Consider the following 17,110-nt stretch of genomic DNA (forward strand, 5'->3'; position numbering starts at 1 on the left):
TATATCATAGAAATATGAATAAAGGCAAGGAGACTTTAATTTGAGAGACTTTTAAGAAATAAGGTCAAGATAAATGTAAGGCCAGACACTATAAAACTCTTAGAGGAAAACATAGGCAGAACACTCTATGACATAAATCACAGCAAGATCCTTTTTGACCCATCTCCTAGAGAAATGGAAATAAAAACAAAAATAAACAAATGGGACCTCATGAAACTTCAAAGCTTTTGCACAGCAAAGGAAACCATAAACAAGACCAAAAGACAAGCCTCAGAATGGGAGAAAATACTTGCAAATGAAGCAACTGACAAAGGATTAATCTCCAAAATTTATAAGCAGCTCATGAAGCTCAATAACAAAAAACCCAATCCAAAAATGGGCAGAAGACCTAAATAGACATTCCTCCAAAGAAGGGATACAGACTGCCAACAAACACATGAAAGGATGCTCAACCTCATTAATCATTAGAGAAATGCAAATCAAAACTACAATGAGATATCATCTCACACCAGTCAGAATGGCCATCATCAAAAAATCTACAAACAATAAATGCTGGAGAGGGTATGGAGAAAAGGGAACACTCTTGCACTGCTGGTGGGAATGTGAATTGGTACAGCCACTATGGAGCACAGTATGGAGGTTCCTTAAAAAACTACAAATAAAACTACCATATGACCCAGCAATCCCACTACTGGGCATATACCCTGAGAAAACCAAAATTCAAAAAGAGTCATGTACCAAAATGTTCATTGCAGCTCTATTTACAATAGCCCGGAGATGGAAACAACCTAAGTGTCCATCATCGGATGAATGGATAAAGAAGATGTGGCACATATATACAATGGAATATTACTCAGCCATAAAAAGAAACGAAATTGAGCTATTTGTAGTGAGGTGGATGGACCTAGAGTCTGTCATACAGAGTGAAGTAAGTCAGAAAGAGAAAGGCAATACCGTATGCTAACACATATATATGGACTTTACAGAAAAAAAAAAAATGTCATGAAGAACCTAGGGGTAAGACAGGAATAAGGACACAGACCTACTAGAGAATGGACTTGAGGATATGGGGAGGGGGAAGGGTAAGCTGTGATGAGCGAGAGAGTGGCATGGACATATATACACTACCAAACATAAGATAGCTAGTGGGAAGCAGCCGCATAGCACAGGGAGATCAGCTCCGTGCTTTGTGACCACCTAGAGGGGTGGGATAGGGAGGGTGGGAGGGAGGGAGACGCAAGAGGGAAGAGATACGGGAACATATGTATATGTAAAACTGATTCACTTTGTTATAAAGCAGAAACTAACACACCATTATAAAGCAATTATACTCCAATAAAGATGTAAAAAAAAAAAAGAAATAAGGTCAAGAAAATTTGGGAAAATAAATGATTTCTATCACAAAGGACTTCTGGGGAACATTAATTATTTTTAACTTTTCTTAGTTCACTCAGTTAGCACTTCCACATCTCCTTGATTTATATCTCTGTTAGTACACGTTGCAAAATATCTTTAATGCAATCTAACTTGCTTTCTAATGTATTCTGATCACCTTTCCCAAGTATACTTTAATTTTACAAATTTAAACATGCTAGACAATATCAATGGATATTGAGAGTAAAGACCTATTAATAAATCTCCAACAGCCCTGGCTACTAATATATTCCTTAATATGTACTTAGGAATTACATCTCAGAGTTAACCTGTAAACTCTAAATGTATCTTACTCTCAAAGCCAAAATTAAGTGGGCACTCTTTTGTTCTCCTTTCGTGGTCATGATACACCACCATTCTGCTGGGTACCCAGCGCTATGCCTTGGAATCATCATGAACCTCTCCTTCTCCCCCAGATTCTTTTCCCAGTAAGTCACAGAGACCTGCAAGCCTTCCTTTAGATTCTAAAGTTTAAAACGGCTTTATCAGCCATCTTTTCCTTTCTATTTCCAGGTCCAGTCCTCAGCAGCACCCGAACGATTCCAATCCATTCTGCTTGCCACAACTGCATGCCTTCCAAAGACGACTCCATCCAGGCACTCAGATTAGGGCCTCCCCGACTCCTTCAGAGCTAGCACCTTCTCTTACAGGTTGCATCACAGGCCTCTGTAGGTGTCTGCCTCCAACTAGAATATGAGATCATTAAGTAGAAGAGCCATATCTTGTTCAATCAAATCCACACCCTGTGCTTCAGATGCTGTATATATTTTATGTGTGTTGAATTAATTGATTAAGAGATTCCTTGTGCATATGGAGTTTACATTAATGATTGTGTTAAATATAGTGCTGCATGTGAATAAATGCTGCTTCTCCCACTCACATGTAAAGTACTTAACTGCCAGGCCAGGGTGTTCCATTTCTTTATACCTCAGAGAATCTAAGGCAATGCCTTAAACTCAGTAGGTGCCTAGATGATACTTGTGTTTGATGTAGGCAGTATCTCTCCACTCACTGCAGCACAGACTGGACCCAGGTTGCAGCCAAAACACATTTCCCTACTTCCCCTATATTAATAAGTTTCATTCAAGAGATCATTTAAGATGACCATTTCTCAGATCCTCTTCCAAAATCAATGAAGCTAACATGAAAAATTAGCTGGTCCCTGAACCCTATTTGGCTTCCAACTCTGCTTTGTGTGGAAGTAAAGGGTGATAAAGGGAATGTAGTCATTGCAGGAGGTAAGAAACCAAACTTAAACACTGAGTTCTGTAGCCAGAGCCAGCTACTCTTTTTCTGTCTTCCTTGCAATGATGTCTTGCCCAGGTTCCTAAAAAGCTTATGGCATCAACTAGCTGTCAAATGCCAAGTCTCCCGATCACTCTAGAGCCAAGAAGTTAAACTATGGGAGTAACATATAAGCCCTGTCCTCACCCCACTTCCACTCCATTTCTCCAAAATGACGATGTTTTATTTATATAGGTTGCCTTACTCAGAGAGGCACAAACCACAAGCAACAACACTAAAGCAACTCTGATATTTTCTAGGTTGCCTTTGCATTATGGAAAGCCATATTTAACTTGGCACCATTGAAAAGACCAGACTAAGTTTACATGCAGCAAATGAGAACACATGGATGGTTCAGTGTAGTATACATATGGCCTATTCTTAACAATGATGATGTTTATTAGTGTGGTTACTCTGTAGCTGGTTCCATACTAAGTGGTTTATATACTTACTATCCTTTTGTGCACATTCTAACATTTAATCTTTGCAACAATCATACGTGGTCACAATTATTCCTTTTTATGGATGGGAAAAAATGAGGATGAGAGAGGCCTTCTTGTGCCTATGGACACAACGAGTCAGCTGGAGGAGCTGGGATAAACCTAGTTCAGTATGACTCCAAAACTTACCATCTTTTTACCACTTCTGCCTAAGCTTAACTGAAAAATTCAAATGTGAGGCGTAGCCATTCACGTGGCCAGAAGGACTCAAAGTCACAAGATAAACAGGATGCATCTTCCTGGAGCAATTTTGCACAACGACAAATGAAATACACTTCAACATATTAAAACAAACATGAATACATATAAGTCTAATGCAAACTTCGCACACATTTTTAAAATAAAATAGAAGGCACCAAAAATACTGTCGTTTTTGAAACAGAGTCCCACCTGAGGCTATGCCTCAGACTCTACCTGCCTCCCTCCTCTCCCTCCCACTCCCAGGGGTATTTATTTGGCCCTGTGTTTCATTAAAAGGTTCAGATGTGACCCAGACGATGGCCCACATTAGGAGATACATTCTAGGGGCAGAGGCATATGGACAAGTGTTAGTTTCATTTAGGTGGGCTATTTGTGTTCATAAGACTGTAGCCTCCAGGAGAGGACAGAGGATTGGGTACCAAGGCTTCCATCACCAGGTGGAGTTCAACACGGGACTGAGTGAAAACTTAGGCAAAGTAAAACCAGAGAAAAAACAGTAAGAGATTCCAAAGCTTCAGTTTCCAGATTCAGGATGTTCTGGACAGCAAAAAGAAGAGAAAGAGAAGGAGAGGTGGAGAGAGATGGAGAGAGAGACAGATGGAGAGAGAGAGATGGAGAGAGAAAGGGTGGGAGAGACATAAATGGGAGGAAATGGTGGAGAATGAGCAGGAGGGGGGGAGGAAAAAAGGAAGGAAGTTGCGATACTACTTAGTGCTCAAGTGTCTTACCAATTATGGGTGACCAGCTGACTTTAGTCTTGGTCAATATTCCAGTATCATTGTCATTTGTTGCCTGAACCAGCATCTAAATCCTTTTCCTGTTTGATGAATTCCATACCATATGACTCTTGGTAAGAGGCAGAAACTAATCCCCCTTGAGAAGCTGGAAGTGCCAGTCCCTCCACTATATGACTGCAACTCCGCTGATCAAACGCACCTGCACAGAGGCAGCAGCTATCCCTCCTGCCATGGGAGTTCCTTGGGACTTGGGGCTGCTGTGGGCTGAAAGTGAAGCCCATCAGTAGATCCAGCTGTAAACAGCTGAAAAATGCCCAAATCAGACAAAGGTTGGGACTGCTATTTGAGGATGCCGGAGGAATATAATTTTTGCATAAAATCAAAAGGTCTTACAACAGCCTTAGACCCCAAGCCAATGTTTTCCACTAGTGTTCAAAGGTATGAAATTCATCAATTTTACCTGTGGATCTTACCTAATGATAGATAAGCTTCCCCCTTAGCTTCTACACAACCTCATTAACAACCCAAGGTGATCTTTTTCTGTGCTCCTCTACCTCCATCTAGTGGATGAAGAGTCACCTGCAGCTCTGGTTTTCTTGTAGTCTGGGATCAGTGCAGGCTTTTTCCTGAATCTGTAACTGCACATCTGTTAAGGCTTTTGTGGCTGGAAAACACCCTTACCTCTCATTGGGCAGAGTATCCATTGAGCTATGGAAAAACCAATACCTTGATGTATCTTTAGAAGCTCAGGGCTAGAACTACACATTCTGAACTTGTTCATTTAGCGATGACTGAAAAAACTTGGTTTTGTGTTTACAGTATTTCCTACTGAAAACTCTACCTTTAGAATATTTTGATCTTGCCAGGAATTTCTGCTGTACTGCAGCGCACAAAAAATAAAGCACAGAGAACTGACAGGAGAAACAGAAGCTGTTGCTAACAAATGTGCTCTCTGGGATCTAACTTGCATAGAAGTCAAACAGAATGCAGTAACAGAGAATCTAAGAATTTTTGAGCTGAGGAACTCTTAATGACCATCTGATAAAGATGGAAAATAATTCAGAGCAAAGCAAAAACAGGAGATATGACCCAAAGAACTTATTTGGGGCCAGAGTCACCAGTTCAGATTCTATGAGTTGCTCTGTCTCCTTCTCTCCTCTCTCTCAAGGTCATTCCACCTGCCCATCCAGCCCTTTCCTCCTTCCCAAGATTTGTTATGGATTTTTTTATCAGCAAAAAGTTAACCTTTTCCACTGACAAAATCATTAAAACATAGAACCACAGAATATTTGAGCAAAAATATTTTTGCAGATTATCTAGTTTCACTTCTCTCATTCTATGTATAGGATTTAGGTACTGCGAATAACTTGGCTACAGTCATAAACCAGATAGTTACAGAGCCAGTGGACAGCAACTCTAATGCAAATAAGCAACACCCTGAAAAAGAAAGGGTCGTCATAGGGTAAAGGCAGCCATATGTAGCAGTGTCCATAGGACTTTAAGATAGGAAATAATGTTTTGACTGGGGGGCGGGCATGGGGAATCATTGAAAGGAATAATAGAAAGCAACCTTTCTTTTCTCACTTTTTTTTCTGGATGTCTGTTTCTGCCCTGGAGAAATGCCTTCAGGGAGCTGGTGGGTCACAGAAATGTCTGGAACCCTATATATGTGGTGTCCTACAAAGTGGTAGGTATTACCAGTGGGAAACCTACAGACTGCCCATTTGAAGGCATGAAACTTAAAAACTGTGAACCCTATGCTGCCTAAGAAGACTACTCCTGAAGGCCCTACTCAGCTTGGTGACAGCCCGATCACAGCCTGTAATTTATGGCATCACCAAGGGAGATTTCCAGAGTAAGGTTTCCAGAATGACTATCAATGAATCATTTCCAATCGAGGAAACTGAGTTCTACTAAACCTATCCTCATTAGGTCATGTTGAAGAGGAATGATAAAAAGGGGAGGAAAGCAAAACATATAGGGCCAAATACAATAGTACATTTTTTAAGTGCCTCTCCCAGGTAGACCAAGCCCATGGCTGAGTAGAACTGTAAAACAGGACTTCCCTGCTGGTGCAGTGGTTAAGAATCTGCCTGCCAATGCAGGGGACACAGGTTAGATCCCTGGTCCGGGAAGATCCCACATGCCACGGAGCAACTAAGCCTGTGCACCACAACTACTGCGCTCTAGAGCCCACGAGCCACAAGAAGAAAAGCCACTGCAATGAGAAACCCACGCACCGCACCAAAGAGTAGCTCCCGCTCGCTGCAACTAGAGAAAGCCTGCGTGCATAAACGAAGACCCAACGCAGCCAAAAAAAAAAAAAGGAACTGTAAAACCGGGTAGACTTGAATATAATGATCATTCCACTCAGCACACACTTTATGTGCCATCTGGTAGACTTGTGTAATTGATTGCCACAGGACATAATCATTTTAAAAGACAATTAATTTGATTACCAGTAATGAAGTTTTTATCTATGCAAACTAGGAGCCAGGCAGCGAGATAAAGAAAGTAACCAAGTTTGCAAAATCAGAATGCAAGATGCATCATTCAGGAGGTTGGAGAGAGGAGCCCATCTCCTAGAAAACACTGGACTGAGAAACACTGCATTTCGGGTATTTGTGGTGTCCACCTCATCCACCAGATGGTAATCCCACTTCCAGAAACAGATCTTGGACTACACTGAATTCATCTCCTCTTTTATATGCATAATCTGCATTAGAGATTTTATCTATTGATTAAATGAAGGGACAAAAAGGGAATACTGTTGAGCATCTATTGAGTACCAGGCAGCCTCCTAGATACATGTTATCCTTCCTCTATTTTAACCCTCACAACCAATTCTAAAAGGGAGGTTAAGATGATCAGACCAAGATCACACAGCTGGAAAGAGACTGTGGCAGGTGAATAATGGCCCCAAAAGATGTCCATGGCCTAACCCCTAGATCCTGTGAGTGTTATATGGCAAAAGGACTGTTGCAGGTATGATTAAATTAAGGATCTTGAGAAGAGTATCCTAGGTTATCCAGGTGTCCTCTAAATGCAATCACATGTATCCTTACGAGGGAAATTTGACTACAGAAGGGAAGGTGATATGACCAACCACAGAAGCAGAGACTGGGGTGATGTAGGCAGGGGCCAAGGGAGGCCAGCAACCTCAAGAAGAAGAAGAGGCAAGAAACAGATTCTCCCCTGGAGCTTCCAGAAGGAACCAGCCCTGCTCACACCTTGTTGCCCCTTGAGACTCACTTTGGAATTCTAACCTCCAGAGATATAGAATAAATCTGTGTTGTTTTAAGCCACTCAGCTTGTGGTAATGTGTTACAGCTGCAATAGAAATTAGTACAGAGGTGAGCCGGAATTCTACCCAGGTCTGCTCAAACTCGAAGCCTGCATTCTTTTCACTACTTTACACTGCCTGCCATTTGATTAAAGGCTGGAACTAAGTATGCAAAGATTCATATCTTGTCCCAGTTTTAACATTCCCAAGATCTGGAACTGAATATTGAATCAGATGACCTTATTAAATCATTACAATTATCCCATTTGTTGATTATTGCCATGATGGTTCTAAACAGTAGATTCAAAGAAAAAAATTCAAAGAAATTCACCATTTAAGAATGGCTAAACTGAAGTCAGTAATTTTGACTGAGTTATTCCACATACTTTGAACTAAAATATTCAGATATTGAGCTGAAAGTGCTTTGATGCTTTTGACTCATAGTGTTCAGAAAGCCATTAAGTTTACATATCTCAGTTTATCCTTATCAACATTTAAACATATTCGCATATTGGTTTCTCTTTGATGACAGTGTCATATTTGCATGGAAATCTAAAAACCTGGATTCTATCATTAGTGTCTTTACCATCAATTAGCTCTTCAAGCTTGATCAAATCACCCAACATTTCTGGACCTCAGTCTCCTTACCTGCAGAATGGGGCAGTGGGTAGGAAGTTTGCCAAGCAGATCATCTCTAAGTTTTCTTCCAGTTTTAATATAAAACATGGCAGGATTCCCACAGCAAAGCTTCTGGGTATTGATTTCAAGTGTGCTCATTATTACAAAGTGCCACTAGAGGTCAGGTTAAGCTTGGTAATTCTATCTAATCTGGCCTGTACATTGAGCAAATGCAAAAGCTTACCTTATACTGATGCTTGCCAGCAGGCCTTCATCTAGATCCTTCTGAGCTAATGTTGATCCCAGTATTATAGAGTAAAACAGGGAAATCTGTGAAACCAAAATTGCCTTCATTAGTCTGTAATTTGCAATTGCCTGGTACCAGAATGTTTTTCTTTGCTTGCCTGAATATCCTTAATTGAATGTGTCACCTGAAGCCCAGGGGCTTAGAGCTTGCTCATGTTACTGTACTAATCAATCAGTTGGAAGGAAGTGAGGGGGCAAGACTAAAAAGTTTCCTGTATCCTCTTTATGCATCTAGGTGTAACTGTGTTAAGAATATGTGACTGCCTGTGTATATGGCATTTGACCCATTGCATGTATTCCTAGGGAAGTCTAAAGAGATAAGTGAAAAAGAAAAAAATGAATAAGAGTGAACACATATCCTTGGACAGTTACCTTGTCAAGCTACCAATCAGGACCAGCTCTAGGCACAAGTGTGATATCTGTAAAATTAGATGTTTTGTAGCTATCCTTCCCCTATCCCTTCATTACTGCCACCTTCTCTCTTCTCAACATCCTTAGTCAAACTCTGCTCTCAGGAGAGATCCAAAGAATTCAAATGCGGTAAGATATAAGAATCTGATGATGCAATTTTGCTCTCCTGGGCACACTTGCATTTTGTCAGAGAACAAGGCCTTTTAACGGGTGGAATTCCAAAAGTAGAATTGTAATCATCCAGAAGCGTAGTAAACGGGGCGGGGAGCGGGGCGGGGGGAGCGGGGAAGATGACTGACAGCATCTTCAAAATCACCTCATGGAGCTAACACCATAGGCCAATGACAAAGGCTGGCCTTGCCACCCGTCAATGCATGCAGCCTGAATGGCTAAGGCATTCTTTTTTTTTTTTAAACGGCACTTATTGAGCATTCTGCATGCGCATGCGAGGTTCTGTGTGAGGATCCAAGGTCAGGTTCCTGCACTTGAGAAACACACTCAGCTGAGTTTCTGATCCCGAGTGCTCTGAGTTTGCTTCCCTAATGTGTGGGATTGCTGCGTGAGGATCTAATGATTTTTCCCTGTACAATGTACCAAGATGCAGCTGGAGCCTCAGCACCATCTGCATTGCAAGGACCTACAGAATGGGGATCAAACTCCTCTTTCCTTTACCTCCTCTATACAGCAATAAATGACGGGGACAGGGTGGGGGGTTCTGAGAGTCACACTTAGGGGATGGATGGACAGGGTCCAGAACTGACCACCAAACTGGGGGCTTCAGAGTATTCATAATTTCCAGATAGCTCTGTGATATGAGGAAAAGGCAAAATTTCCCAGGGGCTATACCTTAATAATACCAGAGGCAAGCAAATCTTAAAGCCTTGGGGACCTCTAAACTCCTAAGGTTCTGATGCACTAACACTCGGGATCACAGCCTTGACAATCCTGTCTCCAGATTCTGCTACATGGAATCACCACCATGGTTATGTTTGCCTTAAAGCTGCCACAAGTGCACAACAAAAATTCTCTTTGACATTTACTGTCTCGGTAAACAGAAAAGCCACCTTATATTTACCTAGTACCTGGTAGTTTATAGAGCAACTCAGAAAATCCCTTCATCTGTCCCATAAGGTGAAATACTCTCACACCTCACAGATTTCTAGAGTTGGTAGAAGATCATCTACACCACCTTTTCCTCACACCTACCCATCTTACAGTGCTGGATGAAATGCCAACACTTACTGACCCCCACCCCTTCCCCCTCCCACCTCCCACCATCCAGCACCATCTTTCATAAGCACCATTTTGCAGATGATGAAATTGAGACTCAAATACGTTAGGTGACTCTCTCAGCAGCAGAAATTATGCAAGTGGAAGAACAGGGTCTCAGACTGGCTGAGGGATTTTTCAATTCTCATTCCATGAAATCTCTCAGTAGCACCCAACATTGTTGACCCCCACTGCTTTCCTGAACACTCTCTCAGGGTTTCCACTGCACTACACCCTGGATTTTTCTACTGTCTCTGATCCTTTTTTCTCATTCTCCTTAAGGATAGAGAATTGGCCAGTCTTAGTTTGAGCTCTCTTATCTCACTATATAGCCTCGCCTTGTATTGTCTCTTACCCTCATAGTTTTTGTTTTTGTTTTATTGTTATGGAATGCCTTATTTATTTATTTACTTATTTATTTATTTAACATCTTTATTGGAGTATAATTGCTTTACAATGGTGTGTTACTTTCTGCTTTATAACAAAGTGAATCAGTTATACATATACATAGATCCACATATCTCTTCCCTCTTGCGTCTCCCTCCTACCCTCTCTATCCCACCACTCTGGGTGGTCACAAAGCAACCAGCTGATCTCCCTGTGCTATGTGGCTGCCTCCCACTAGCTATCTATTTTACATTTGATAGTATATATAAGTCCATGCCACTCTCTCACTTCGTCCCAGCTTACACTTCCTCCTCCTGGTATCCTCAAGTCCATTCTCTACGTCTGCATCTTTATTCCTCTCCTGGCCCTAGGTTTTTCAGAACCATTTTTTTTTTTTTTTAGATTCCATATGTATGTGCTAGCATACAGTATTTGTTTTTCTATTTCTGACTTACTTCATTCAGTATGACACATTATAGGGCCATCCACCTGACTACAAATAACTCAGTTTCGTTTCTTTTTATGGCTCAGTAATATTCCATTGTATATATGTGCCACATCTTCTTTATCCATTCATCTGTGGATGGACACTTAGGTTGCTTCTATGTCCTGGCTATTGTAAATAGTGCTACAATGAACATTGTGCTACATGACTCTTTTTGAACTATGGTTATCTCAGGGTATATGCCCAGTAGTGAGATGGCAGGGTCGTATGGTAGTTCTATTTTTAGTGTTTTAAGTAACCCCCATACTGTTCTCCATAGTGGCTGTATCAATTTACATTCCCACCAACAGTGCAAGAGGGTTCCCTTTTCTCCACACCCTCTCCAGCATTTATTGTTTGTAGACTTTTTGATGATGGCCATTCTGACTGGTGTGAGGTGATACCTCAATGTAGTTTTGATTTGCATTTCTCTAATGATTAGTGATGTTGAGCATCCTTTCATGTATTTGTTGGCCATCTGTATGTCTTCTTTGGAGAAATGTCTATTTAGGTCTTCTGCCTATTTTTGGACTGGGTTGTTTGTTTTTTTGATATTGAGCTTCATGAGCTGCTTGTAAATTTTGGAGATTAATCCTTTGTGAGTCGCTTCATTTGCAAATATTTTCTCCCATTCTGAGGGTTGTCTTTTCGTCTTGTTTATGGTTTCCTTTGCTGTGCAAAAGCTTTGAAGTTTCATTAGGTCCCATTTGTTTATTTTTGGTTTTATTTGCATCACTCTAGGAGGTGGGTCAAAAAGGATCTTGCTGTGATTTATATCATAGAGTGTTCCGCCTATGTTTTCATTTAAGAGTTTTATAGTGTCCAGCCTTACATTTAGGTCTTTAATCCATCTTGAGTTTATTTTTGTCTATGGTTTTAGGGAGTGTTCTAATTTCACTCTTTTACATGTAGCTGTCTAGTTTTCCAAGCACCACTTATTGAAGAGGCTGTCTTTTCTCCACTGTATATTCTTGCCTCCTTTATCAAAGATAAGGTGACCATATATGTGTGGGTTTATCTCTGGACTTTCTATCCTGTTCCATTGATCTATATTTCTGTTTTTGTCCTGGTACCATACTGTCCAGAATATTGTAGCTTTGTAGCATAGTCTGAAGTCTGGCAGCCTGATTCCTCCAGCTCTGTTTTACTTTCTCCAGATTGCTTTGGCTATTTGGGGTCTTTTGTGTCTCCATACAAATTGTGAAATTTTTTTTTCTAGTTCTCTGAAAAATGCTATTGGTAGTTGGATAGGGATTGAACTGAATCTGTAGATTGCTTTGGGGAGTAGAGTCATTTTCACAATATTGATTCTTCCAATCCAAGAACATGGTATATCTCTGCATCTGTTGGTATCATCTTTAATTTCTTTCATCAGTGTCTTATACTTTTCTGCATACAGGTCTTTTGTCTCCTTAGGTAGGTTTATTCCTAGGTATTTTATTCTTTTTGTTGCAATTGTAAATGGAAATGTTGCCTTAATTTCTCTTTCAGATTTTTCATCGTTAGTGTATAGGAATGCAAGAGACTTCTGTTCATTAGTTTTGTATCCTGCTACTTTACCAAATTCATTGATTAGCTCTAGTAGTTTTCTGGTAGCATATTTAGGATTCTCTATGTCTAGTATCACGTCTTCTGCAAACAGTGACAGCTTTACTTCTTCTTTTCCGATTTGGATTCCTTTTATTCTTTTTCTTCTCTGATTGCTGTGGCTAGGACTTCCAAAACTATGTTGAATAATAGTGGTGAGAGTGGACAACATGTCTTGTTCCTGATCTTAGAGGAAATGGTTTCAGTTTTCCACCACTGTGAATGATGTTGGCTGTGGGTTTGTCATATATAGCCTTTATTATGTTGAGGTAAGTTCCCTCTATGCCTACTGTCTGGAGGATTTTTATCATAAATGGGTGTTGAATTTTCTTGAAAGCTTTTTCTGCATCTATTGAGATAATCAAATGGTTTTTCTCCTTCAATTTGTTTGTATGGTTTATCACATTAATTGATTTACGTATATTGAACAATCCTTGCATTCCTGGGATAAACTCCATTTGATCATGGTGTATGATCCTTTTAATGTGTTGTTGGATTCTGTTTGCTAGTATTTTGTTGAGGACTTCTCATCTATGTTCATCAGTGATACTGGCCGATAGTTTTCTTGCTTTGTGACACCTTTGTCTGGTTTTGGTATCAGGGTGATGGTGGCCTCGTAGAATGAGTTTGGGAGTGTTCCTCCCTCTGTTATATTTTGGAAGAGTTTGAGAAGGATAGGTGTTAGCTGTTCTCTAAATGTTTGATAGAATTCGCCTGTGAAGCCATCTGGTCCTGGGCTTTTTTTGTTGGAAGGTTTTTAATCACAGTCTCAATTTCAGTGCTTGTGATTGGTCTGTTTATATTTTCTATTTCTTCCTGGTTCACGCTTGGAAGGTTGTGCTTTTCTAAGAATTTGTCCATTTCTTCCAGGTTGTCCATTTTATTGGCATAGAGTTGCTTGTAGTAATCTCTCATGATCATTTGTATTTCTGCAGTGTCAATTGTTACTTCTCCTTTTTCATTTCTAATTCTACTGATTGAGCCTTCTCCCTTTTTCCTTGATGAGTCTGGCTAGTGGTTTATCAACTTTGTTTATCTTCTCAAAGAACCAGCCTTTAGTTTTATTGATCTTTGCTACTGTTCCCATCATTTATTTTTCTGATCTGAGCTTTATGATTTCTTTCCTTCTGCTAACTTTGCTGATTTTTTTGTTCTTCTTTCTCTAACTGCTTTAGGTGTAAGTTTAGGTTGCTTATTTGAGATATTTCTTGTTTCTTGAGGTAGTATTATATTGCTCTAAACTTCCCTCTTAGAACTGCTTTTGCTGCATCCCATAGGTTTTGGGTTGTCATGTTTTCATTGTCATTTGTTTCTAGGTGTTTTTTGATTTCCTCTTTGATTTCTTCATTGATCTCTTGGTTATTAAGTAGTGTATTGTTTATTCTCCACGTGTTTGTATCTTTTACAGATTTTTTCCTGTAATTGATATCTAGTCTCATAGCATTGTGGTCAGAAAAGATACTTGATATGGTTTCAATTTTCTTAAATTTACCAAGGTTTGATTTGTGACCCAAGATATGATCTATCCTGGAGAATGTTCCATGAGCACTTGAGAAGAAAGTGTATTCTGTTGTCTGTGGATGGAATGTCCTATAAATATCAATTAAGTCCATCTTGTTTAATGTATCATTTAAGCTTGTGTTTCCTTATTTATTTTCATTTTGGATGATCTGTCCATTGCTGAAAGTGGGTTGTTAAAGTCCCCTACTATGATTGTGTTACTGTTAATTTCCCCTTCTATGGCTGTTAGCATTTGCCTTATGTATTGTGGTGCTCCTATGTTGGGTGCATAAATATTTACAATTGTTGTATCTTCTTGGATCGATCCCATGATCATTATGTAGTATCCTTCTTTGTCTCTTGTAATAGGCTTTATCTTAAAGTTTATTTTGTCTGATATGAGTATTGCTACTCCAGCTTTCTTTTGATTTCCATTTGCATGGAATATCTTTTTCCATGCCCTCACTTTCAGTCTGTATGTGTCCCTAGGGATGCAGTGGGTCTCCTGCAGACAGCATATATACGGGTGTGGTTTTTGTATCCATTCAGCCAGTCTATGTCTTTTGGTTGGAGCATTTAATTCATTTACATTTAAGGTAATTATCAATTTGTATGTTCCTATTACCATTTTCTTAATTGTTTTGGGTTTGTTATTGTAGGTGTTTTCCTTCTCTTGTGGTTCCTGTCTAGAGAAGTTCTTTTAGCATTGGTTGTAAAGGTGGTTTGGTGGTGCTGAATTCTCTTAGCTTTTGCTTGTCTGTAAAGATTTTAATTTCTCCATCGAATCTGAATAAGATCCTTGCTGGGTTGAGTAATCTTCTCTAATTTTTTTTTTATTTTGCGGTATGCGGCCCTCTCACTGTTGTGGCCTCTCCAATTGCATAGCACAGGCTCCGGATGCGCAGGCTCAGCGGCCATGACTCATGGGCCTAGCCACTCTGCAGCATGTGGGATCTTCCCAGACCAGGGCACGAACCTGTGTCCTCTGCCTCAGCAGGCAGACTCTCAACCACTGTGCCACCAGGGAAGCCCTGGCTTTAGTAATCTTGATTGTAGGTTTTTCCCTTTCATCATTTTAAATATGTCCTACCACTCCCTTCTAGCTTGCAGAGTTTCTGCTGAAAGATCAGCTGTTAACTTTATGGGGATTCCCTTGTATGCTATTTGTTGCTTTTCCCTTGCTGCTTTTAATATATTTTCTTTGTATTTAATTTTTGGTAGTTTGATTAGCATGTGTCTTGGCATATTTCTCCTTGGATTTATCCTGTATAGGACTCTCTGCACTTCCTGGACTTGACTGACTATTTCCTTTCCCATATTAGGGGAGTTTTTAACTATAACCTCTTCAAATATTTTCTCAGTCTCTTTCTTTTTCTCTTCTTCTGGGACCCATATAATTTGAATGTTGGTGCGTTTAATGTTGTCCCAGAAGTCTCTGAGACTGTCCTCAATTCTTTTCATTCTTTTTTCTTTATTCTGTTCTGCATTTGTTATTTCCACTATTTTATCTTCCAGGTCACGTACCTGTTCTTCTGCCGCAGTTATTCTGCTATTCATTCCTTCTAGAGAAGTTTTAATTTCATTTATTGTGGTGTTCATCATTGTTTGTTTGCTCTTTAGCTCTTCTAGGTGCTTGTTAAATGTTTCTTGTATTTTCTCCATTCTATTTCCAAGATTTTGGATCATCTTTACTATCATTACTCTCAATTCTTTTTCAGGTAGACTGCCTAGTTCCTCTCCATTTGTTTGTCTGGTGGGTTTTTACCTTGCTCCTTTCTCTGCTGTGTGTTTCTCTGTCTGCACATTTTGCTTAACTTACTATATTTGAGGTCTCCTTTTCACAGTCTGCACATTCGTAGTTCCTGTTGTTTTTGGTGTCTGCCCCCAGTGGCTAAGGTTGGTTCAGTGGGTTTTGTAGGCTTCCTGGTGGAGGGGACTGGTGCCTGTGTTCTTGTGAATGAGGCTGGATCTTGTATTTCTGGTGGGCAGGTCCACGTCTGGTGGTGTGTTTTGGGGTGACTGTGGACTTATTATGATTTTAGGCAGCCTCGCTCCTAATGGGTGTGGTTGTGTTCCTGTCTTGCTAGTTGTTTGGCATAGGGTGTCCAGCAATGTAGCTTGCTGGTTGTCTCAAACTTTCCTCTTGTACATGGACTAGGACCAGAAAAAAGATTTATTATACAAGGTTATTATTATTTCTGTGAATACGTTATGATTAGAGAGGATTAGACTACCTCGGCAGATCTCCTGGATGACAAGTCTCTTACGCAATCCTCTGGTAATGGAATTTTCCCTGAACCTTTGACAAAGTGGTTTGTGAAGCAAATAAATAATATAAAAAGAGCCTTCTCAAAAGAGAAGAATTTAGGAGAAGCATTGTATTAAATCAATTAGTAGTGTCAATTAAGAATTATTCCTACCTAATTATTAAGATACAAGATTCTCTAGCACAGTGGCTTTCTAACTTTTAGATGAGGACTCACAGTAAGAAATGCATTTTTCATCCTATCTCAATACACACATGAATATGCAATTGAAAAGGATTTCACAAAACTATTTTTGTCCTGGTCATATAGAACAAAGTGGAACACATCTATTTTATCCCATTTTTTAAAATTCTAGTCACACCTCCCTCAACTTTCCACTAATGAGGCTACCCCTGCAGTCTGAAACACACGACTCTAGCACTGACAGCCCTGCTCAGCAAGCCCTGACCACAGCATTATTCTACATATCTGAAATAACACTACTGCATTTCTCCTTCTTTAATATGATTATTATTATTCCATACTTTTAAAAATTCCAGACATGTTGTCCCTCCAGATAAGAATTAATTTGCAAATTTTCTGTTCTTAAAAGTTCTGATGGGGAACTCAGAGTCAGGGATTTGGTGCTTGGGGGACAGAGGGTATATACACAGGTGAGTGAGGAAGTTGCATACAGAGGACAGGAAGGGAATACAAATGGGCTAAGCTTCTTGGTTCTGAGTGGGTATCACAACAGCATGACCAAAATAATAAGAAGTAGATGATAACAGACACATACAGCACTTACCAAGTACCAGGCACTGTTGTAAGCACTTTACACACATCACCATTCATTCCCCAAA

General features: G+C 40.0%; 1 long non-coding RNA gene across 2 annotated transcripts in view; it reads right to left on the reverse strand.

The window, feature by feature from the left end:
- LOC137225252 (uncharacterized) overlaps positions 1-17,110 on the reverse strand; it is a 243,647-nt gene that overhangs the window by 164,601 nt on the left and 61,936 nt on the right. For both annotated transcript variants that reach the window (XR_010943755.1, XR_010943756.1), the window contains exon 3: positions 8,302-8,387. This is a non-coding gene — a long non-coding RNA (uncharacterized lncRNA). The remainder of the gene's footprint in view (positions 1-8,301; positions 8,388-17,110) is intronic.

The sequence above is a fragment of the Pseudorca crassidens genome, chromosome 5, assembly GCF_039906515.1.
Source record: "Pseudorca crassidens isolate mPseCra1 chromosome 5, mPseCra1.hap1, whole genome shotgun sequence".
Classification (NCBI taxonomy): Eukaryota; Metazoa; Chordata; class Mammalia; order Artiodactyla; family Delphinidae; genus Pseudorca; species Pseudorca crassidens.